Source organism: Neoarius graeffei, chromosome 18 (genome assembly GCF_027579695.1).
Source record: "Neoarius graeffei isolate fNeoGra1 chromosome 18, fNeoGra1.pri, whole genome shotgun sequence".
In the NCBI taxonomy this organism is placed as follows: Eukaryota; Metazoa; Chordata; class Actinopteri; order Siluriformes; family Ariidae; genus Neoarius; species Neoarius graeffei.
In genome coordinates, this window is record NC_083586.1 from 37,879,921 (window position 1) to 37,905,802 (window position 25,882).

The following is a 25,882-nucleotide window of genomic DNA, read 5'->3' on the forward strand; positions in this document are numbered from 1 at the left end:
CTCTCACGAGGATTCACCAACCTCCAAACATCCACCAGACTCAGATCCTCTGTTAACATATATATCGCTGCTCTATCCCTTGGTGTGTGTTTACCCTTGAATCTGCTCTTATCAATCATCCCATCCATCACTTGGTTAAAATCTCCTGCTAGAATGACCTGCCCTTCCATATCTCCAATCAATGTATTTACCTCATGGAAAAAATCAGGATCCCCTTTATTAGGGGCGTATATATTACATAATATTGTCTTAACTCCGTTAACTAAGGCTTCAATACAAATTATTCTACCTTCTTGATCCTTTTTTTCCTTTATCATGACAAAGCTTAATCTCTTATTTATAAGAATCATCACTCCATTTCGTTTGCTAGAGTAAGAGCTGTGATAAACTCTTCCCACCCAATCCCTTTGAAATTTTACCGCTTCTTCCTCTGTGATGTGAGATTCTTGAATAAATGCGACATCTGTGCCCTTGGATTTTAGATAGGTTAATATTTTCCTCCTCTTAATCTGGTTGCCACATCCATTTATGTTCCATGATATTACGTTAATGTATCTGTTATCCACCATTATAACTGCGCATATGTAACTTCAGCTGTAGGTCGCCCTTCATAGATTTAACTAAGTAAACAAAAAAGTGGGACATTAACCAATGCCTTGCTTCTTCTATACCATGCTGTCTTGATGCAATAATCAAACATGAACATGCACAACGAAAGAAACCTCCCCTAGTCAGAGCAACATCGAACATCCTGGCTCTGCGTACCGTAGCCCCTCCCCACCCTGTATAAGAATTCCCCTTAACTATTTTACTCGGTCCGCGAGGCGCGTTGCTATCAGCAACACCACTGCAGTCACCCCAGACAAACCAATCATAAAAGAAATACCTTATGCTACTTTCATTTTCACACACGCTTCAAAAGTCACTTGCAGTACTCGTGGTCATCTATTCGTTTCTCTGAATGAATTCATCTGCTTCCTTCCACTCTTTGAACATTTTCTTTTGCCCCTTCCAAGTAAAGATGAGCGTAGCGGGATACGCCAATCGGTGTTTCACGTTCAGCTCCTGTAGTCGCCTTTTCACCAGTGCAAACTCCTTCCTTTTCTCTGCCAGTTCCCTTGTCAGATCCTCGAAAAAAGATAGCTTGCAACCGTCCCATTCGATTCCCCGTTTCTCCTTCGACACCTGTAGTACTTTATCTCGAGCAGAAGAGCGTAGGAAGCGTATCAAAATGGTCCTTGGTGGTTTGTCCGGATCAGGCATGGGGGCCATCGAGCGGTGTGCCCGTTCAATCTCAAATTCCTGGCCTGTTAGCCCCAGTCCATCGGACAAGATTCTTTCTACGTATTGCATTACTTTGCCTTTTTGCTCTTTATTTTCTTTCAGTCCCACCAACCTGACATTGTTTCTCCTGCTACGATTTTCGAGGTCTTCCACTCGCATCCACAGTGTCTGTATTCGTTTATCGTGTTTCTCTACGTCTTCTTCCATTTTCACGTTTGTGTCCTCTATGTCCGATATCCGTTGCTCGGCATCTCCAAGCCTACTTTGTATACTATCCACGGCATCCTTCAGCTCTTTAGTAGTCTCTTTGATGGCCGTTACATCCGCTGCTACCACCTTAAGTGTTGCGTTCATCTTTCGTATCTCTTCCATGACTTTATCACCTGTTCCTTCAGGTCTGTCGCTGTCGGCCATGTTGCTTCTAAGTGCGGGCTTGCTTCTCTTGTTTGCGCTTTGGAAAAAGTTTGCTTTGGTCGACATTTCACTACTCAGTCTTCACTTTAATGACATTTTGAAATATACTCCCATCTAACTATGAAAGCAGGCTATATTGAAAATATGAGCGTGTGTTAAGTTCAATTAAATGATGGTCTGTCAAGAGCTCTCTCAGCGTGCTGCCATCTTTCTCGGCGCTCCCACGTGACTCCCCAGCCAGTACTATTTAAATATTTCACAGCACATGTCAGAGAGCTAGTCATAGTGGGCCAAGTCTAGTCTCAAGACGTTTTCCATGGATGATTTTTGGACACTTAAAATAGCCCATCTTGCCACAAAACAAAAAAGCTTCCATCACATTCAACCACTGGACCTAATCATGTCAGTTTATTAAACCTGATAGAAGTGGATATGATCATGAAAGAGTGTAGGCGTAAGAGAATAAAAAGTAAATTATCTCTCCATGTTTATAGCGCAGCATAAGATGCTGATTTAATTTTCAGTAAAAAAGCTCTGACTAGTAGTGTTTTGTAACAGCGAAGAGGTAAAGCTGTTCTTTTAAGTTTTAGAGCATGGGCTAAGTCTTCTGACTAAATGACTTTTACCCTTAAAGCATCGTGGTTTCTCAGAAGTGGAACAAACTGCAGAGAGGCAGGTGAAGGTATGAGTGTTTAGAACTGATACAACTACACTGGTGTGCTGTGAGAAATAAAAATGTGTAATTGTTGTCAAATTGCCATGGTATCACGATGTAGTTTAAGGGGAATAAAATACAACAGGAAACAGTAACAAGATGGTGTAATCTGCTCCTGATGCAAAGAATTTGTGCAATCTAGCAGGACTCGTACACCTGAACAAAAGGCTAAATATACTGCGATCGGCTTGGCAGTGAAGCTGAACGGAGGAGTGGCCATGCCGCTCGACTCATGGTGACTTTCTAATTGATCCTCAGCTGCCGAGTCGCTCCTCAGGGTCAGCTAACTGACGGCCATCTGTTTGGTGGGCCAACGTAAACAGGTGTCTTCATGAGACCAACTGCTAGAGGCTATCAAATGCCCCTGGCTGGTTTGTTCAGGCGCAGTGTTTGCTGATGTAGCTGGAATTTACACCATTTCTGACCACAAACAAGAGTTTCTACCTTAATACAGACTCTGAAATGTCCTCTAATATCACCTATAATAATAATAATAATGAGGAGGAGGAGGAGATATTTTCGGTGTATTATGATATATAAACAAAAATTGCCAACTTCCAGGAAGTCCCACAATATTCAAAGCCTTTCTACAACGGGTGGACAATATGACAAAAATATATCACGATCCTTTAAGACGTTTCTACAACACACGATAAGTAGCACGTTACATAGGTTTCCTATCAAACTACCAGCAATACAGTAGTGTTGCATAAAAACAGTTATAAGTAATAATAAATGTTTATTCTTAAAAAAAACAAATTTATAATAGATTTGTTTATTTTTATACTAAAAACATTTACTTCTATTATATATAAAACTGAAAGAGATTTTTTTTTATTTTAAAATGTAAAAATTAAGTACAAAATTTAATCAGTTGCTGCCGATCAGTTTGTATTTATTAAAAAAAAAATTACTTTAAAAAATATCATCACAATATCCACCTCACTTCAGAAAAGTGTATTGTGAGAATTTATTGCAATATTGATACTGTCGTATTGCCCAGCCGCATTATCAACATTCAATTAAAATTTTGACTCATCTGGAAAACATCATGTTGCCTTTAGAAACTTCCTGCACTACAAAAAATATCATCTGAACAAACCGTCGTAATAATAATAATAATAATAATAATAATAATATCCGTAATATAGTCAAAAGTATCCGGTATTTCTTCTTACAAGATTACAAAAAAATTTAAACGTATTTTTTTTTAACTAAGCTTAAAATGGTCTTGCTCTGTTGTCAGATAATTTTTTTTCTAAGTTTAAAGCATTTATTTCTAGAAAGAAGCAAAAATTGTCTGCCAACAGGATTAGGAATTTGACATTTTGAAAAGCATCTAAAAGAGGTTGAATAATATTATTTATCATAATCTTATCATAAAAATATTAGATAAACTGATTTGCTATCCTTCTTTACAGTGTGAAAACTTATTGCAAAATACCCAACATGTCTGTTTATTAGATTGTGCACAAGCCTAAACACAACGCACTGCATTATAATATCGAGAGGATGTTACACAGCTGTGCGAAGATATGAAGTGGTGAATATATTCACGAGTGAACGAAGCAATACGCTTCATATCTTCACGCCACCGTATAACGATCTTTATATTATATGGACACAGCCACAAAATAAGCCAAATAATTTTGAACCGGTTCACCATTTTGACAACGCGCGTCTAATCAGCGGGAAAACACTCGGAGTGACCTCATCAGAGTGAAATATCAGGAAATATGTCACTCAGATCCGCGATGTATTTCGTACGAAAAATGCGAGTTTTTCAACCCGAGAAGATAAACTCCACATCTTCAAGCCAATGTGTGATTTATTTATTTTTTTTAATTATATCGACACATTCACAAACACAAAGTACCCAAATTTATCGAAACAATTAATTGTTTTCCTCACAAGTGACATCTAGAGATTTATACCATGGTTTTGAATCTCCATGTCCCGGATGTATGAAAAATACAAGTGGTGTATTTCCCAGTAAAACGCTTGTGTCTACAGTATCTAATAATATATTACATATTATTCTATACACATTCACTAGATATGAGCAGTCGCGCACTCTGATTGGCTACTCTATTACTAGGATATCAGCTCATATACTGTGAGTAGAGAAAAACAAAATGGCGGCGCGTTTTGCTGAACCAACCGAGGACGAAATAAAAACTACTCAAAAACAAACCCCCCCAAAATACAAAAAAGCAACAAAATCACCTCATCTCATTATCTCTAGCCGCTTTATCCTGTTCTACAGAATCGCAGGCAAGCTGGAGCCTATCCCAGCTGACTACGGGCGAAAGGCGGGGTACACCCTGGACAAGTCGCCAGGTCATCACAGGGCTGACACATAGACACAGACAACCATTCACACTCACATTCACACCTACGGTCAATTTAGAGTCACCAGTTAACCTAACCTGCATGTCTTTGGACTGTGGGGGAAACCGGAGCACCCGGAGGAAACCCACGCGGACACGGGGAGAACATGCAAACACCACACAGAAAGGCCCTCGCCGGCCACGGGGCTCGAACCCAGGACCTTGCTGTGAGGCGACAGCACTAACCACTACACCACCGTGCCGCCCCAAGCAACAAAATATTGAATGACAGTATTTGATGGTAAGAACGTATCTTTTTTTTTCCCAAGAATTATCACATTTTTCACAAACTACTGCTGTCATTTCACCAGTTTGTTTACATTCTAAGCGGAAACGATTTTGTCAGACGTTTTGGATAAAGTTTTTATTCATTGGATTTGCAGAAAATAAAACTAAAAATGCTCTGTTTCTCAAAATCCAGTGAATGTGGCTATAATAAAACAGTTATTCCACTCAATCTAGTCGTACATGGCTATTAGCTCAGGTACGAGTCGATTTTGTGGAATAACTGTCAAATATCAGTGCAAAACAACCCCAAAATTAATGTTCTACCCCAATATTCCTGGCTTACACCATAACGCAGTCATTTTATCCACTGAACCTGCTGCCACTCAATGTATCATGAGGAAATTAAGAGAAAGAGCCAGTGTGAGGACAAAGGATACATGGCGTGGGGGTGGTGGCCTACACTGACCCGTACAAAGGCCAGCTGAGCTGGTCAGCGCAGTGACAGGGGACCGGGGGGGATAAACTTCCAAATCCCATTTACTCAGCAGCTCCTCTCAAATCAAAGGAGGAGCAGCAGGACGCCTTCTGTCTGAGGTATCATGTCCAGCCCTTCCTCAGCTCTTGCTGTTTACACACACTTTCAGACACAGGGGATCACCCCAGCAGCAGCAGACACACACCTCCAGGGCATTCATCCCCCCTGAGCTGGACAATATAGTCAAATGGATTAGTCAGGACATTGAGCACGGGGCAACTGCAGCCCCTTTGAAAACATTAGCAGCGCTCAATCAAATGACTTGCAAAGTCCACATTCCTGGGTGGTCATGTGTTAGAAACTTTTGCTTTTCAGGGTGGATAAATCATAAACTCATCAGCCAGCCTGCTGTGCAAGTAAAAACTCCAGTGCTCTTGCTTCGTCTTGTGTTTTGGTTGCCTAATTAACTTGGATAAAACAGAAGTAAACATAATTAAACCCCAAAAAAGATACAGGCTAGTTATGTGTATTAATATATGATAAAAACAGAGGTGGACAGTAACGAAGTACATTTACTTGAGTACTGTACTTAAAAGGGAACTGAAGTCATTTTTAAACTTGCTTTATTTCTTAATTAACGTGTTATTCAATTACGTTTTCGGTTTTAGTAACCTTATATTGTGACTCGTATTGGCAACTAATTGCAATTAAATATTATACTTATCGGCTGAGGGCGGCAGGGTGGTGTAGTGGTTAGCGCTGTCGCCTCACAGCAAGAAGGTCCGGGTTCGAGTCCCGTGGCCGGCGAGGGCCTTTCTGTGCGGAGTTTGCATGTTCTCCCCGTGTCTGCGTGGGTTTCCTCCGGGTGCTCCGGTTTCCCCCACAGTCCAAAGACATGCAGGTTAGGTTAACTGGTGACTCTAAATTGACCGTAGGTGTGAATGTGAGTGTGAATGGTTGTCTGCGTCTATGTGTCAGCCCTGTGATGACCTGGCGACTTGTCCAGGGTGTACCCCGCCTTTCGCCCGTAGTCAGCTGGGATAGGCTCCAGCTTGCCTGCGACCCTGTAGAACAGGATAAAGCCGCTAGAGATAATGAAATGAGACTTATCGGCCGATTCGGTCTTTAGCCGTGCTGAATTTAGTTCGTTTGGTCGACGGCAGGCGTCACTTATCTGCGCGATCTTCGCAAGACTTGTGCGAGACTTCGAAACGTGAAGTGTCAGCCAGGTGTCAGTGCCGCCATTTTGAAAACTGTTTTCCAAACGAAATACTGCACAAAAACGGGTTTAAATGACGATTACTGCCGACTTTTTTCAAACTTTCCTGATTGCTATCAAAACAAACAAAACTTCCGGCTTGATTACGTCAGCATTCGAAAGAGGGCGCACGCGTCTTTTGACAACGTTGGCAGATGTCGGTCACTTTGATTTCCGCTGTACGTTTTACTTCCGTCCTACGATGTCTCGCACAGGTCTCAACGAATCTCGTTTACGGCCATTGCTTTGACATATGGACTGATATATTACAGAGCGTATTTCAAACACTCATAACTTGCTATAGCAGAGACAAAATAGCTGTCAGAAATGCATTCCGATATTTAATAAAATGAGAAATAGAATTTTGATAATAAAAAAATTGCCTTCAGTTCCCCTTTAAGTACACTTTTTGAGTATCTGTACTTTACTTGAGTATTATTTTTTTTTTGGAAACTGATAACTTCACTACATTTGAAAGGCAAATATCGTACTTTTTACTCCACTACATTTCTACCAAGGTCCTCATTACTCGTTACTATGAAGCAGCTTTGAAAGTGGATATGTTTTTCTTTTCTAAAACGTGATTGGTTTTTTCGCAGGTGACACTGAGACAGTCTATCAGTAATCACTAGGGTCACGTCACATCCATAGACTGGATAAAATCAAGTTCAGTTATTTGAACACGATCAATTGATGGCAAAATGGAAGGAGGCGGTTCTTCTAGAGAATGCACACACCCATGGCTATAGCTAGAACCCATGTTTCAGTTTTCGTTTTAAATGTTTGCTTTGTTTGCCTAAAACAAACCACATCATGGCCTACAAAAACTCGCCATCCAACCTGCGGAAACGTATCAATTTTTATTCCAAGAGAAAGTTTGCAATGAAGTTGTCTGTGCTTTTAGAGCGAGCAATAACGTTGCAATAGCTGTGCAGTCTGTGGATTTCTGTGGATTTGCCCGCCAAGTTGCCATCGCCTTGTCCACGGCTAATGTTTACACATAGCTAGTTAACTTGGACACTGTTAGTTAGCATGTAAACACGGAGTTACGCTAACATGAATAACGTTAACTTATCTGAAGTCCTTTCAGAAATGTTTTAGCATAATCTTGCCAAATAAACGCAATGTAGAAATCTTTCTTTTCTAGTAACATTAGCTACCCAATATGATTTTGAGTTTGAAAAGAGTTTGCTAGCATGTCAGGTGGGGCGTCACTGACTAGCTAGCTTAACGTTAAACCACCATAATGGCACAGCATGCGTTCATTTTGTAAATCCAATCGGTTGCTTCAGAGGCATTAGGTTTTGTAAGCATTGTGGCAATAATACAACGATGCGTTGACAGAAAATGTACTTTTAATACTTAAGTATTTTTAAAAGCAAGTACTTCAGTACTTTAACTTAAGTAAAAATTTGATGGACAACTTTCGCTTCTATCGGAGTAACATTTGACCAGTGGGATCTGTACTTTGACTTAAGTCATGCAGTTGGGTACTTTGTCCACCTCTGCATAAAAATGAGCATTTGAATGAAAGGAACGATGCAGTCCTTATTCGATAACATCTTCAATGTAACGTATGATGCTTGTGCAGTCTGTTTTTCACTCATATTTTGGCTATGAGCTGTGATTTCCTCTCCTCACACTGTTAATGAAAGTGCTATGTGAGTCTGACTGAGTCTTTATTTTTACTCCTATGAACAGATTTGTACGATTTATTTAGAGTTCTGCGCTTTACCCAGTTTCGTCACCACTTCCACATACAAATCCATTCTAGCCAATTTATATATGTATTAAACTACAGTTTATTTCCTGCCGATGGCCAGAATGGATCTTTCCCTGGTGATAAACCTCACAGGATCTTTAAGGATCCATGAGGATTGTCAAAGACCTGCCAAAGATCCTGAAAGATAAGGATCTTTATAGGATCCTTAAAGGATCTTAGAAAGATCTTCATATGCAAAATCATTTGTAAAAATCCTCAAGGATTTGACAAAGATATTTTAAGGATCCTCCAAAGATCCTCATAATGATCGCTGCAAAGATCTTTGCAAGGATCCTTTAAGATCCTCAAGGATTCAACAAGGATCTTTCAAAGATCTTACAGCAGAAGGATCCTTCTAAGGATCTTGTTAAGATCTTTGCTAGGATCCTTGAGGATGTGACCAGGATCTTTTAAGGATCTTTGTCAAGATCTTCACAAGATCTTTGCAAAGTTCTTCCAAGCTCCTCAAAGATTTAACAAGGATCCTTCAAAGAACTTAAAAGGATCCTTTTCAGGATCTTATATGGATCTTAACTAGAATCCTCAAGGATTTAATCAGGATCAGATTTAATTAGAATGTGGTTTTTGTTTTTTAAGATTCTTGTAGATATTGTCAAGAATATTAAACATCCTTGAAGATCTTGGGAAGAATTTCAAAGATCCTTGAAGGTCTTGGCAAGAACTTTGAAAACCTTGACAAGAATTCTAAAGATCCTTGAAGACCTTGAAAAGAACTTTGAAGATTCTTGTAGATCCTTGAAGACCTTGGCAAGAAAACTGAAGATCCTTGAAGATCTTCTCAAGAACTTTAAAGATCGTGACTAGAATTTTAAAACTCCTTGAAGATCTTAACAAGAATTTTAAAGATCCTTGTATATCTTGGCAAGAACTTTAAAGATCTTGCCAAGAATTCTAAAGATCCTCGAAGATCTTGAAAAAAAACCCTTTGAAGATCCTCGTAGATCCTTGAAGATCTTGAAAAGAACTATGAAGATCCTTGTAGACCCTTGAAGATATTGGCAAGAAGTTAAAAGATCTTTGTAGATCCTTGAAGATCTTGCCAAGAATTTTAAAGATCCTTGAAGAGCTTTTGAGGATCTTTGAAGATCCTTGAAAGATTTTCATCAGGGCTGCTTAACGCTAGGGTAAGCCATTTATTTTAGAAGGATTTTTTGTTATAGCTCTTGAAATTCTCCTTACATCCTGACAGCAATGAATAAATCAAATCCTCTGGCAATAAAAAGAATAAAATCTGCCTGTGTACCTGTCTACCTGCATGCATTCTACCTGTGCACTCATTGCACGTGACTGGAGTTTTCCACCAGGCTAGGCAGACATATTGCTAATGCTAGCGAGCTACAGCATGGCTGTGAGTATTAACAATAGCCATGTTCATTGTTTGCATTCACTGTGATTAATGTTTGGTGTTTTCTTACATGTGAATGAGACATGAGGTAGCTGGATATGTCAACAATGTGCTACACTCCTCATGGACTCGTCCTCCAGCAGTAGTCAGGCAGTGCGCGTTCATGAGTTTTGGAGGAGTGGCTTTGGAGGGGTGCCTGGAGGGAAGGGGTGGGATTGTTTGTTTGGATACTTTCGACCTTACTCTTGCTGGTTTCTCCAACGTTGCGTACCCTTACTTTAAGGTGTGCAGTTTAACAAGCGGCTGGATTCAGGAACATATTGTGTGTTGCCGTAGTGTGTCATGCCACCAGGAAATATATAAACCAACTAAGCCTTGCTATACTTAATCATAAATACTAACTAAAATTGCTTTGCCAAGTGCAGTAGTCAAACAAGAGAAGAAAAAACAAAGACAATGTCTGAACCACCTTTTCCAAATACGAATAAAAACATAACAGTAATCTGCGTGTTCTGGACATCCTGCGACTGATTTGTTAGTTTCTCACAATAAATCAATACAGCAATACAGCTTTTCCACTCTGTTCCTGCAGGCTCTTTTAAAGGAGCAAGTAAAGCGTGGCGAGTCATGGATATAATAAAGTGATTTTTTAAAAAATTCCCAATGTACAATTTTTGTGAGATGTGTGGACAATTATTAAACGGTAACAGATACAACAGATTAAGGACACGTGTAGAAAATAAAACTGAAAGGACACACGCAGATTAAAACTAAAACTAAATTTACTACAGGTAATGGTGAAACAGAAGGTGCAAACAAAACAGAAAGAAAGAATTAACACTGTACACTGAGGTTCCCGTTATGGGTCATTTTACAATTTCAATCAAATTTTCAAAGGACAGATAGCCACGGTAATTGGGTTTGTTAGCTAATCTGGTTTTACCACCAGGCTATATCTGGCCCAATAACACAGAATTATCCTTTGTCACAGGATCCAAACAGCCAGTTTCACAGCACAACCTATTACGCAATTGCTCATGGTTCTGTAAACTCATTCTTCCTCAAATTCCATCCTTCCTTTTCCACTAAGTAGTGATGATGGATGTACAGAGCAGCAGAAGGAGGAGGAGGAGGGCACAGTGCTTCAGGACGCAGGGGGAATAACTTACAGACTGGCTGAGAATGGAGTGATGGTCCCTGATGGCTGCGAGGCCAGCTGTTGGTGCGAGCTCAGACACCATCCCCAGCCAGTGCGTCCCATTGTGAGCCTGGGCCTCTGCTGGAACCTTTCACCAGGCCATGGTCATGTCTGTTGGGGGGAGACCTCACAGCTGACTAGGCAAGTATGGACACCCAGTGGGACACAGACGGGCGCAGTCGGTCCCTCAGCACAATCTGTTTCTATGGCTTGTGTGGAAACATGAGGCAGCAACACAAAAACGTGCCGAATGCACAGTCTGTTCCATATTATAATAAACCATTTCGGAAAGCATTGTCATGGGGCCGGGTCGAGGACTTAGATACCCAACGTACTTGGACCTGTCCCAAATTCCTAAATGGTTCTGGAAATCCTAAAGTCATTAAACAAAACTCTATAAAGTGCTTGGATCCTTTTCTTTCCATTGCATCACCTACCATAAAAGCCGTGGATGCAACTGTCTGAAACTGAACTAATTTACCTTCTAAGTCTGAAAAAAAAAAAAAATCACTTTGTGCAGAACTGTTTTTGCTGAATGCTGGTCATGTACTCACCAGAACCTGTCTGCAGCAGGGCTTTGAACCGGAATTTTTTTCCTATTGGTTCGTTCCGAACAGAAACGGAATTTTAACGTTTCCGGTTTTGGGTTCCACCATTAAATAGACGTTCCCGAACCGGTTAGAACAAAAAAATTTCGTTCCCGGAACGGTTAATTACGTTCCCTGTCAGCTGTTTAACAAATGGCTATAAAATTATGTCTCTGTCTCATCCAGCTTAAGCCAAATGTAGGCTAATTCTATTACAACCTTCATTAAATAAGACAAGAAATAATTCAAAACAATTATTTCAAATGTTGGCGATTTGGATTCTCAGTATGTCTTCCCATCTACACAAACAGAAAAAGTGCCAAAAATGAAAGATAATTCGTTTAGTGTGTTACCAAAGGCTAGTCAGGCCCTATAGAGGGCTACCGCATGACGTCACCGCGCCACGAGATTTTGTTAGGCGCCATATTGGAAGACCAAGTACACATCTATGCAAGTACATACATACATAAAACAAACTACACCTGAAATGTAGCCAGGGCCGGTTCTGCCCTAATCTGGACCCGGGTGCAACATCGCGCAACCCCCCCCCCCAAAAAAAAAACACCAGTCTAAATCAGGACAACCATCACATAACTATAACTATAAACATTTTATATCAACTATTTTAACTAAATGGGCTATAATAAATAAGCCTGCAGGCAGCCACGGCGGGCTGCCTCAGAAAACTAACCATTCAATGACAGCTGAAAGCCTGCAGCCACGGCGGGCTGCCTTAAAAACTAACCATTTGTCCTACCTTAAAACTCGTTTTGCATTTTCTGCCTCCTTTTTTGTATTTTCGACCCTCCGTTTATTTTCTTTCCTTTTCTGAAAACCCGATTTGTGTCCAGACATTTTGTTCTGCTACCAACGAACTAACTCGTCAGGTCTCGTCTCTCGAGCCCGCGATGATTCCCGTGGGAGGGGCAACAACTGATACATTTTTACAAACAGCCAATAGGGAGGTTGCATCGTTCAGGCTCTTCTTTGCTCAGACACTCAGTAATGCACCTAGTATTCACTAGCAGTCCACCTTCCCGCGCTCTCCATTCAGTCAGCGAACGTCACACAGGAAGTGAACCCCAGCGGGTCATAGAAACTTGCGCAGGAGAAGAATGACTATTTGTAGGCTACAGAAACTTTGAGGAACGAAATAAAAACCGGTATTAACCGGTTACCATTATTTTTAATAAGCGTTTCTGTTCCGGAACATAAAAAATAATAAAGTTTCTGGTTTCGTTCCTGTTCCATGTGAAATAGAAAAAGTTCCCGGTTTTCGTTTTCGTTCCTTGAACCGGTTCAAAGCCCTGGTCTGCAGTAACACTTCATTCTTTTGTCTGGATTCCTATTTGTACACAACTTAAAAGCTCTTCTTCTTACTCCTAAAGCAATCACTTAAACATTTCATTTCATTTAGGTCCGAGTCAAGCTATACACACTAAACCCGTGCAAGTAACTGAAATGAAATCACAGCCATTTCTGCAAACATGATCTATAACAAAGTGAAAGTGTAAGTGCAGACAGGATCTCTGTAATGGACCGAACCACTGGTGGTGTTAGATATATATTGCTAAGATTGGGAGAGGGACAGAGGGGTTATGGAGAGGACAGTGTCCATTAGGGATGGAAAGATTCACTCATTCACGTCAGTGCACCAGCATAAAAGTTCATGATGCGACTGCACAGGTTAAAAAAAAGTATGCACCGGATACAATTTGGTACGAACTCGGGATGTTTCAACCATCTTTGCATCAGTAAAATCTGATTTATTCATATATAATAATTAGTAGAGGCCATGTGCGTTTATTATTTAGAAATGTGACCAATAATTTTATATTCAGATAGATTCATCCTCTCTGAACTGTTTCTCAGGTGCACTCTCTCATCTCCACTGCTGCCAGTGGGCAACTCTCATCAAGTCTCTCGGCCAGATCTGGAGCGAGTTAGAGGTGTGTCTGTTGAATTCCAGTGTGTTGAATCACATTGCATCATTTTTAATACATCAGATATTTGGCATTGAATAGAGATGTGTATCACATCGGCTTCAGTGGTGGACATGCACATCCCTAATGTCCATTCCAAAAGATGAGAAAAAAGCAGATTCCAGATATGGCACATTAAAAATGCATGTGCACCATGCGGGGGGGGGTTTGGATCTGTTTTCCAACAGATTTGCTTAAAATTTTTGCAAGTGTAATTCAGCAGGGCGGCACGGTGGTGTAGTGGTTCGCACTGTTGCCTCACAGCAAGAAGGTCCGGGTTCGAGCCCCGTGGTCGGCGAGGGCCTTTCTGTGCGGAGTTTGCATATTCTCCCCGTGTCCGCGTGGGTTTCCTCCGGGTGCTCCGGTTTCCCCCACAGTCCAAAGACATGCAGGTTAGGTTAACTGGTGACTCTAAATTGACCGTAGTGTGAGTGTGAATGGTTGTCTGTGTGTCAGCCCTGCGATAACCTGGCGACTTGTCCAGGGTGTACCCCGCCTCTCACCCATAGTCAGCTGGGATAGGCTCCAATTTGCCTGTGACCCTGCACAGGATAAGCGGCTAGAGATAATGGATGGATGGATAGTGGAGCAGGAAATTTTTACTGAGATCTTGCAACCCTGATTAGAGAACATGGAACATCAACCAAGCATAATTACAAATGCCTCATGTTCAAACATAATTTTTTATGGTAACAGAGTTCCTATGATTCTTTTTCAAATCACAGTTTAGTAATATATACACACACGAGGGTAAGTTAAAAAGTTCTAAGACAAATGGAAAAAAATCTTTATTTATGAAAATAACAAAGCTATTTCTCTACAGATCCTCCATTTAAGTCTAAACACTTCCGCAAGCGATGTTTGCATTGGAGAATTCCTTCTTTGTATTTCTTTTTTGAATTCCTTTTGAAATTATACCATTTGTCTTAGAACTTTTTGACTGACCCTTGTATGTGTGTGTAAAAAAAAAAAATATATATATATATATATATATATATATATATACAGGGAGTGCAGAATTATTAGGCAAGTTGTATTTTTGAGGATTAGTTTTATTATTGAAAAACAACTATGTTCTTGATGAACCCAAAAGACTCATAAATATCAAAGCTGAGTATTTTTGGAAGTTGGAGTAGGGCTTTCTTAGTTTTAGCTATCTTAGGAGGATATCTGTGTGTGCAGGTGACTATAACTGTGCATAATTATTAGGCAACTTAACAAAAAACAAACATATACCCATTTCACTCATTTATTTTCACCAGGGAAACCAATATAACAACTCAACATTCACTAATATACATTGCTGGCATTCAAAAAAAAAAACAAAAACAAATCAGTGACTAATATAGCCGCCTTTCTTTACAAGGACACTCAAAAGCCTGCCATCCATGGATTCGGTCAGTGTTTTGATCTGTTTGCGATCAACATTGCGTGCAGCAGCAACCACAGCCTCCCAGACACTGTTCAGAGATGTGTACTGTTTCCCCTCCTTGTAGATCTCACATTTGATGAGGGACCACAGGTTTTCTATGGGGTTCAGATCAGGTGAACAAGGAGGCCACGTCATTAATCTTTCTTCCTTTAGACCCTTTCTGGCCAGCCATGCTGTGGAGTACTTGGATGCGTGTGATGGAGCATTGTCCTGCATGAAAATCATGTTTTTCTTGAAGGATGCTGACTTCTTCCTGTACCACTGCTTGAAGGTGTCTTCCAAAAACTGACAATAGGACTGGGAGTTGAGCTTGACGCCATCCTCAACCCGAAAAGGTCCCACAAGCTCATCTTTGATGATACCAGCCCATACCAGTACCCCACCTCCACCTTGCTGGCGTCTGAGTCAGACTGGAGCTCTCTGCCCTTTGCTGATCCAGCCACGAGCCCATCCATCTGGCCCATCAAGACTCACTCTCATTTCATCTGTCCATAAGACCTTAGAAAAATCAGTCTTGTGATACTTCTTGGCCCAGTCTTGACGTTTCATCTTGTGTGTCTTGTTCAGTGGTGGTCGTTTTTCAGCCTTTGTTACCTTGGCCGTGTCCCTGAGTATTGCACACCTTGTGCTTTTTGACACTCCAGTGATGTTGCAGCTCTGAAATATGGCAAAACTGGTGGCGAGTGGCATCTTGGCAGCTTCACGCTTGACTTTCCTCAGTTCACGGGCAGTTAGTTTGCGCCTTTTTTTTTTTCAACGCGCTTCTTGCGACCCTGTTGACTATTTTGAATGAAGCGCTTGATTGTTCGATGGTCACGCTTTAAAAGCTGGGCAATTTTAAGAGTGCTCCATCCCTTTGCAATATATGTCACTATTTTTGACTTTTCTGAGTCCGTCAAATCCCTCTTCTGACCCATTTTGCCAAAGGAAAGGAAGTTGCCTAATAATTTTGCACACCTGATATAGGGTGTTGATGTCATTAGACCACACCCCTTTTCATTACAGAGATGCACATCATCTGGTATGCTTAATTGGTAGGAGGCTTTCAAGCCTATGCAGCTTGGAGTAGGCCAACATGCATAGAGAGGGTAATGTGGTCAACATACTCATTTGCCTAATAATTCTGCACTCCCTGTATATATATAACAGGATAAGCGGCTATAGATAATGGATGGGTGGATGGATACAAATTCAGGGCGGCACGGTGGTGTAGTGGTTAGCACTGTCACCTCACAGCAAGAAGGTTCTGGGTTTGAGCCCAGTGGCCAAGAAGGGCCTTTCTGTATGGAGTTTGCATGTTCTCCCCATGTCTGCGTGAATTTCCTCCGGGTGCTCCGGTTTCCCCTACAGTCCAAAACCATGCCGGTGGCTCTAAATTGACCGTAGGTGTGAATGGTTGTTTGTCTCCATGTGTCAGCCCTGTGATGATCTGGTGACTTGTCCAGGGTGTACCCCGCCTCTCGCCCATAGTCAGCTGGGATAGGCTCCAGCTAACCCGCGATTCTGCGCAAGATTAGCGGCTATGGATAATGGATGGATAACCGTACAGGTGTATTTTCTTTCACTTCCTTTCAGGGCCTTTTACTGTACCTACTTATTCAGGTGACATTGGGCATACCTAACAACCTGTGTTTTCTCTCTCTTTTCTTTCCCCCCCCAAAATCTGTCCCTCTGAGTTACATGTCAATCCTGGGATCGAGATGCTGACCTCTTCTGCTCCTCGGACCTGCCTGATCCATCCTGATGCCCTATGTCTGGTTGGAGTCTCATCACATCGCTCCTGTGCAGGATGGCTCCAATATGGACAGTTGAAAGTCACACTTGGAAGACACTCTGGACACATGCTTTTGTGGCTGAGGACTACAGTTGGCTTGCTAACTTTGGGACTGCGGTTGTTTTGCATTCAAGTTTCCATTAATGAAGAGTTATAACATCAATGAAACTGACTTCATGTTAAAACTGTTAATGTTATAGTCATGTTGTCTGTTGCTGTCCAGGTGATGATGGGTTCCCTTTTGGGTCTGGTTCCTCTCGAGGTTTCTTCCTCGTGTCGTCTGAGGGAGTTTTTCCTTGCCACCATCGCCACAGGCTTGCTCATTGGGGATAGATTAGGGATAAAATTGGCTCTTGGGTCATTTGGATTCTGTAAAGCTGCTTTGAGACAATGTCTATTGTTAAAAGCGCTATACAAACAAACTTGACTTGACCTTTTGCTTATGGAGTGAACTGAAATAAAGAAATCCTTCAACTCTTAAGTGTTTTTTGTGCACAATGTTTTTGTCCTGAACTCATTTTTGGGTGACACGGTGGTGGAACAAGTGAGTTAGGCACGGTCGCCTCACAGCAAGAAGGTTCTGGGTTCGAGCCCAGCGGCCGGCAAGGGCCTTTCTGTGTGGAGTTTCCATGTTCTCCTCGTGTCTGCATGGGTTTCCCCGACAGTCCAAAGACAATGCAGTTAGGTTAATATGGGACGACCTCAGGCTGAGGTGCCTTTGAGTGAGGCACCTAACTCCCAACTGCTCCCCGGGCGCTGTTAGCATGGCTGCCCGCTGCTCTGGGTATGTGTGTGTGTTCACTGCTTCAGACGGGTTAAATACAAAGAGGAATTTCACAAGTGTATGATGAATAAAGTTATTCTTTCTTTTCTTTGCTTTTAAGGCTGTTTTTGTCACACAAAAACCTGGCAGTCATGACAGCTGACATGAATTTTTTTTTTTCCCTTAATTTTTGCTTTGTTGTTTCTGGTCCCATCCTAGCACAGCTACACTGGTTACCTGTGAGTTATAGAATTGATTTTAAAGTATTGTTTGTTTTTAAAACCCTAAATGGTTTGGCCCCTCAGTACATTTCTGATCTCCTCACACCTTGTTCTGCTCCCACATCCCTCAGGTCTTCATCACAACTTCTTTTTTCAGTGCCCCGCACACGCCTGAAAACCAAAGGTGACAGAGCCTTCCCTGTTGCTGCCCCTAAACTCTGGAACAGTCTTCCTTTCTGTCAGATCCTCTCCCACCATTGATTGTTTTAAATCCAATTTAAAGACGCATTTTTTCTCCCTTGCTTTTGGCACAATCTGAGGTAGTAATTTCTCATCTCATCTCATTATCTCTAGCCGCTTTATCCTGTTCTACAGGGTCGCAGGCAAGCTGGAGCCTATCCCAGCTGACTACGGGCGAAAGGCGGGGTACACCCTGGACAAGTCGCCAGGTCATCACAGGGCTGACACATAGACACATGCCCCTTTTCCACCAAAGCAGTTCCAGGGCTGGTTCGGGGCCAGTGCTTAGTTTGGAACCGGGTTTTCTGTTTCCACTGACAAAGAACTGGCTCTGGGGCCAGAAAAACCGGTTCCAGGCTAGCACCAACTCTCTGCTGGGCCACAGGAAAGAACCGCTTACGTCAGCGGGGGGGCGGAGTTGTTAAGACTAACAACAATAACAAGACCACGGAAGATCGGCATTTTTAAGCGACGAGAAGCAGCAGCTGTACAAACGCGAAGTCATCCATTATTATTATTATTATTGTTGTTGTTGCTGCTGCTGCTTCTTCCGTGTTGTTTTTGCTTCGATATTCGCGCCAAGGTTTATGCAAACGTAGCGCCGTAACTGACGTATACAGCGACGTAATGATGTATGCAGTGACGTAATGACGTGGCTCGGCTTAGCCCCGCGAGCTATGGAAAAGCAAACTGGTTCTCAGCTGGCTCGCAAGTTGAACGAGTTGTGAACCAGCACTGGCCCTGAACCAGCCCTGGAACTGATTTGGTGGAAAAGGGGTAACAGACAACCATTCACACCTACGGTCAATTTAGAGTCACCAGTTAACCTAACCTGCATGTCTTTGGACTGTGGGGGAAACCGGAGCACCCAGAGGAAACCCACGCAGACACGGGGAGAACATGCAAACTCCGCACAGAAAGGCGCTCACCGGCCACGGGGCTCGAACCCAGGACCTTCTTGCTGTGAGGCGACAGCGCTAACCACTACACCACCGTGCCGCCCCGTAGTAATTTCTATTTTCATTTTTTTATTTTATTTTCAATTTTAATTAGTGATGTCAAGTCTACCCCTTTGAATTATTTTAATTACTTTTATAAATTGTTTTGTTTATTTATCTTTTATATTTTACATATCAGGGCGGCACGGTGGTGTAGTGGTTAGCGCTGTCGCCTCACAGCAAGAAGGTCCGGGTTCGAGCCCCGGGGCCGGCGAGGGCCTTTCTGTGTGGAGTTTGCATGTTCTCCCCGTGTCCGCGTGGGTTTCCTCCGGGTGCTCCGGTTTCCCCCACAGTCCAAAGACATGCAGGTTAGGTTAACTGGTGACTCTAAATTGACCGTAGGTGTGAATGTGAGCGTGAATGGTTGTCTGCGTCTATGTGTCAGCCCTGTGATGACCTGGCGACTTGTCCAGGGTGTACCCCGCCTTTCGCCCGTAGTCAGCTGGGATAGGCTCCAGCTTGCCTGCGACCCTGTAGAACAGGATAAAGCGGCTAGAGATAATGAGATGAGATGAGACTTGACTTGGTCATTATAAGTCGCTTGGCTGAGAAAATAGAAGTGAGTAAAACAAGTGAGTGGGTAAAATAATCTCCAGGAGAGCAGCCATTCTCTCAGCTCACAGCATCAAACATGGTCGTTCTATCTGGGATGGTGCTCATAAAACGCTTACAAAATAATAGCAGAACTTGTATGACAGTTTTATCGTTAAATGGGTTAAAAACGAGCAGCTTTTTTTTTTATCGAGTCGAACAGCAGCAGCAGCAGCAGCAGCGTCCACCAGTCAGAAACGGCCTCAGAGCTATGCTAGCAACCCGGCTAACAGGCTAAACAACCGGCTAACAGGCTAAACATCCAGCTAACCTACAGCGAGCTTGTTTTGGTGTTGAGAGTTTAATAACACGACATGAATTCCTGAAAAATTCCTCTTGAATTGCTTACCTTACAGTGATTTCCTCCGCTCCTCCAGCCGTCGCTGTGTCCTCTGGCTGTTTTGTCAGAAATGAAGTTTTTTTTGTGTGTTTTTTGCTTCCAGTACGCGTTGCTAACCATGCGCGCGCACAGCTGACTTCACGCACTGGCGTCTCGGGAATTGTGCACGAGCCGCAAACACAGTGCGAACAGCTGGCACGGTCTGGTCTGTTTATTACACATTTATAAAGAGGTTATAAACAAGGCAGGATGGTTATAACTTACCGCTGGCACGCTGCATCTCCGAACAAGCTCAACTAGCCGGATGAGCCCAGTCCTCCAGCCCCTCCTCACTGAACACTGACCAGCCACCTGCCGGGTACTGAACTAAACCTGGTGCTCGGCTACAGCAGGTCGCAGCCCAAACAGCTCTCTGTGTGAGACGGAGTGCACTACACAGTGTCCGGCTGTGCACCACAGTGAGTGCGCTGAAATCACAACCGCGAGGCTGATTGGGATTCAACCCAAACTAACGGACTGCCAGCATCTTACTGTACTGAGATAAACAAACACTAAGCATGCAAATAACAGGACAGGCTGCAGACGTGTTTATAGGATGACTGTGTGAATCCACACCCTGAAATGTTTATTATTTATTTATTTATTTATTTATTTATTTATTTATAGGAAATGAAGTCGCATGGTAAGACAGAATAATGATGAGAATGTATCTCAGAGATTTGTATCTCATCCCTATGAGTTATTGTGTCAAAAATAATCAGAACATTTTCTTGAAATGATGACTTAATATCTCATTATCATGAGATACTAGGGCGGCACGGTGGTGTAGTGGTTAGCGCTGTCGCCTCACAGCAAGAAGGTCCGGGTTCGAGCAAAGACATGCAGGTTAGGTTAACTGGTGACTCTAAATTGACCGTGAGTGTGAATGGTTGTGTCTATGTGTCAGCCCTGTGATGACCTGGTGGCCTTTCACCCGTAGTCAGCTGGGATAGGCTCCAGCTTGCCTGCGACCCTGTAGAACAAGATAAAGCGGCTACAGATAATGAGAGGAGATTTTATTATTATCTCATCTCATTATCTCTAGCCGCTTTATCCTGTTCTAAAGGGTCGCAGGCAAGCTGGAGCCTATCCCAGCTGACTACGGGCGAGAGGCGGGGTACACCCTGGACAAGCCGCCAGGTCATCACAGGGCTGACACATAGACACAACCATTCACATTCACGGTCAATTTAGAGTCACCAGTTAACCTAACCTGCATGTCTTTGGACTGTGGAGGAAACTCACGCGGACACGGGGAGAACATGCAAACTCCGCACAGAAAGGCCCTCGCCGGCCACGGGGCTTGAACCCAGACCTTCTTGCTGTGAGGCGACAGTGCTAACCACTACACTACCGTGCCGCCCACTTATTATGAGATACTAAGTCATATTGATGAGATTTCATTATTATGAGATACTATGTCATATTTATAAGATATTTAGTATTACGAGATACTAAGTCATATTGATGAGACATTTCATAATTATGAGAGTCATATTGATGATATATTTCATAGAGATACCCTAAGTCATATTTATGAGATTTTTAATTATGAGATACTATATCATATTTGAGATATTTCATTATTATGAGATAGTAAGTCATATTTATGAGATTTATTATTATGAGATACTAAGCCATGTTTATGAGATTTTATTATGAGATTAAGTCATACTTATAAGACATTTATTATTATGAGATACTAAATCATATTGATGAGATTTCATTTTTATGAAATACTAAGTCTATATCATATTTGAGATATTTCATTATTATGAGATGTCACCCCTTATGGATAACAATCTATCAAGGACCGTGACGTCGCCCGGTATGGTGCAGCCGGGGCCCCACCCTGGAGCCAGGCCCGGGGTTGGGGCTCGTATGCGAGTGCTTGGTGGCCGGGCCTTTGCCCACAGGGCCCGGCAGGGCTCAGCCCGAAGCGGTGATGTGGGCCCGACCTCCTGTGGGTTCACCACCCACAGAGGTAGCCGTAGGGGGCTGGTGCAATGTGGATTGGGCGGCAGTCGAAGGCAGGGGCCTCGGTGACCTGATCCCCAAACACAGCGGCTCGCTGTTGGGACATGGAATGTCACTTCGCTGGGGGAAGAGCCTGAGCTTGTGCGGGAGGTTGAGAGGTACCGGCTAGAGATAGTCGAGCTCACCTCCACGCACAGCTTGGGCTCCGGAACCCAGCTCCTCGAGAGGGGCTGGACTCTCCACTTCTCTGGAGTCGCCCATGGTGAACGGCAGCGGGCTGGTGTGGGCTTGCTTATAGCTCCCCAGCTCAGCCCCATGTGTTAGAGTTTACCCCAGTGAACAAGAGGGTCGCCTCTCTGTGCCTTAGGATCGGGGAGAGGGCTCTTGCTGTTGTTTGTGCCTACGTGCCGAATAGCAGTATAGAGTATCCGGCCTTCTTGGAGTCCCTGGGAGAGGTACTGAGAGGTGCTCAGACTAGGGACTCCATTGTTCTACTGGGGGACTTCAACGATCATGTGGGTGACGACAGTGACACCTGGAGGGGCGTGATTGGGAGGAACGGCCTCCCCGATCTGAACCCGAGTGGTGTTTTGTTATTGGACTTCTGTGCTAGTAACGGTTTGTCCATAGCGAACACCATGTTTGAGCATAGGGGTGTCCATAAGTGCACATGGCACCAGGACACCTTAGGTCGGAGGTCGATGATCGACTTTGTTGTCGTTTCATTGGATCTCCGGTCCTATTTCTTGGACACTCGGGTGAAGAGAGGGGCTGAGCTGTCAACTGATCACCACCTGGTGGTGAGTTGGATCTGCTGGCGGAGGAGGAAGCCGGACAGACCTGGCAGGCCCAAACGTATGGTGAGGGTCTGCTGGGAACGTCTGGCCGAGCACTCTGTCGAGGAGGTCTTTAACTCCCACCTCCAGGAGAGCTTCTCCCAGCTCCCAAGGGAGGTGGGGGACATTGAGTCTGAGTGGACCATGTTCTCTGCCTCCATTGTCGACGCAGCTGTTCGGAGCTGTGGCCGCAAGGTCTCCGGTGCCTGTCATGGCGGCAATCCCCAAACCCGGTGGTGGACACTGGAAGTAAGGGATGCCGTCAAGCTGAAGAAGGAGTCCTTTCGGGCCATGTTGGCCTCCGGGACTCCTGAGGCAGCTGATGGGTATCGGCAGGCCAGGCGTGCCGCAGCTCGGGCAGTTGTGGAGGCAAAAACTCGGAACTGGGAGGAGTTCAGTGAGGCCATGGAGGAGGACTATCAGTCGGCCCCGAAGAAATTCTGGCAAACTGTCCGGCGCCTCAGGAGGGGGAAGCAGTACCCTGCCAACACTGTTTACAGTGCAGGTGGGGAGCTGTTGACCTCGACTGGGGACATTGTCGGGTGGTGGAAGGAATACTTCAAGGATCTCCTCAATCCCACTGTCATGTCTTCCATTGAGGAAGCAGAGGCTGATGACTCAAAGGTGGACTCGTCCATTACTCAAGCCGAAGTCACTGAGGTGGTTAGCAAGCTCCTCGGTGGCAAGGCACCGGGGGTGGATGAGATCCACCCCGAGTATCTCAAGTCTCTGGATGTTGTGGGGCTGTCTTGGCTGACATGCCTCTGCAACATCATGTGGCAGTCGGGGACAGTGCCTCTGGAGTGGCAGACTGGGGCGGTGGTCCCTCTTTTTAAGAAAGGGGACTGGAGAGTGTGCTCCAATTATAGGGGACTCACACTTCTCAGCCTCCCAGGGAAGGTTTACTCCAGGGTACTGGAGAGGAGAATTTGGCCATTAGTCGAACCTCGGATCCAGGAGGAACAATGCGGTTTTCGTCCTGGTCACAGAACACTGGACCAGCTCTATATCCTTCATAGGTGCTCGAGGGTTCATGGGAGTTTGCCCAACCAGTCCACATGTGCTTTGTGGATTTGGAAAAGGCATTTGACTATGTCCCTCATGGTATTCTGTGGGGGGTGCTTCGGGAGTATGGGGTTCGGGGCTCTTTGTTAAGGGCTGTCCGGTCCCTGTATGAATGGAGCAGGAGTCTGGTTCGCATTGCTGGCAGTAAGTCAGACCTGTTCCCAGTGCATGTTGGACTCCGGCAGGGCTGCCCTTTGTCACAGGTTCTGTTCATAATCTTTATGGACAGAATTTCTAGGCGCAGCCAGGGGCCGGAAGGAATCCTGTTTGGGAACCACAGGATTTCATCTCTGCTTTTCGCAGATGATGATGTCCTGTTGGCTTCTTCAAACCAGGACCTTCAGCATGCACTGGGGCAGTTTGCAGTCGAGTGTGAAGCGTCTGGGATGAGAATCAGCACCTCCAAGTCCGAGGCCATGGTTCTCGACTGGAAAAGGGTGGCTTGCCCTCTCCAGGCTGGTGGAGAAGTCCTGCCTCAAGTGGAGGAGTTCAAGTATCTCAGGATCTTGTTCACGAGTGAGGGAAGGATAGAGTGTGAGATCGACAGGCGGATTGGTGCGGCCTCCGCAGTGATGCGGTCGCTTTACTGGTCTGTTGTGGTGAAGAAGGAGCTGAGCCAAAAGGTGAAGCTCTCGATTTACCGGTCAATCTACGTTCCGACTCTCACCTATGGTCATGAGCTTTGGGTAATGACCGAAAGAACAAGATCGCGGATACAAGCGGCCGAAATTAGTTTCCTTCGCAGGGTGGCTGGGCGCTTCGCAGGGTGGCTTAGAAATAGGGTGAGAAGCACAGTCACTCGGGAGGAGCTCGGAGTAGAGTCGCTGCTCCTCCACATCGAGAGGAATCAGCTGAGGTGGCTTGGGCATCTCTTTCGGATGCCTCCTGGATGCCTCCCTGGGGAGGTGTTCCAGGCATGTCCCCCCGGGAGGAGGCCCCGGGGAAGACCCAGGACATGCTGGAGGGACTATGTCTCTCAGCTGGCCTGGGAACGCCTCGGTGTTCTTCCCGAGAAGCTGGCCGAGGTGTCTGGGGAAAGGGAAGTTTGGGCTTCCATGCTCAGACTGCTGCCTCCGCAACCCGGTCCCGGATAAGCGGAAGAAGACGAGACGAGATACTATGTCATATAAGATATTTATTATTATGAGATACTCAGTCATATTGATGAGATATTTCATAATTTTGAGCCATATTGATTATATATTTCATAGGGATACTAAGTCATATTTATGAGATTTTTAATTATGAGATACTATATCATATTTATGAGATTTCATTATTATGAGATAGTAAGTCATACTTATGAGATTTATTATTATGAGATACTAAGCCATGTTTATGAGATATTTCATTATGAGATATTAAGTCATATTTATAAGATTCTGGAGGGCCTTCTGCAAACTCATCGGGGCCACCTGTAGTCTCACCTCAGGCTTCCACACATAGACCAATGGCCATGCAGAACGGGCGAACGATGCACTCAGGTGCATGGCATCCAGGGATGCCAGTTCTTGGAGTAAGTACCTACCCTGGATCAAGTACGCTCATGACACTCTGCCTTCATCTGCCACAGGTCTCTCACCCTTCCAGTGCTCCCTAGGTTACCAACCACCACTCTTCCCTCAACCAAGAAGAGGAGGTCACCGTACATTCAGCCCAGACCTTCATACGCCGCTGCAGGAGGATGTGGGCATTGGCCCAGAGAAAACTCATTCACTCCACCCTAGCATCCAAGAGGCAGGCCGACAAATGCCGCTCTAAGGCACCCACTTACCGGGTGGGGCAACGAGTCATGCTCTCCACACGCCATCTGCCACTCAGAACCGTCTCCCGCAAGCTGGCTCCCAGGTACCTAGGACCCTTCCTCATCAAAAAGGTAATCAACCTATGTTCCATCGGACTGGCACTACCACTCACCATGCGACGCATCCACCCCATGTTCCATGT

At 44.0% G+C, this 25,882-nt stretch overlaps 1 protein-coding gene across 2 annotated transcripts in view; it reads right to left on the reverse strand.

The window, feature by feature from the left end:
* The window catches only part of LOC132866167 (probable ribonuclease ZC3H12C), a 51,770-nt gene extending 31,414 nt beyond the window's left edge, over positions 1-20,356 (reverse strand). The window contains exon 1 of one of the 2 annotated variants that reach the window (XM_060898769.1): positions 20,283-20,356. The gene's annotated coding sequence lies outside the window, so the exon portion shown is untranslated. Of the gene's footprint in view, positions 1-20,027; positions 20,150-20,282 lie in introns of those variants that run through there. The other variant, XM_060898768.1, reaches the window with a different exon arrangement.
* Between the last annotated feature and the right edge of the window lie 5,526 nt (positions 20,357-25,882).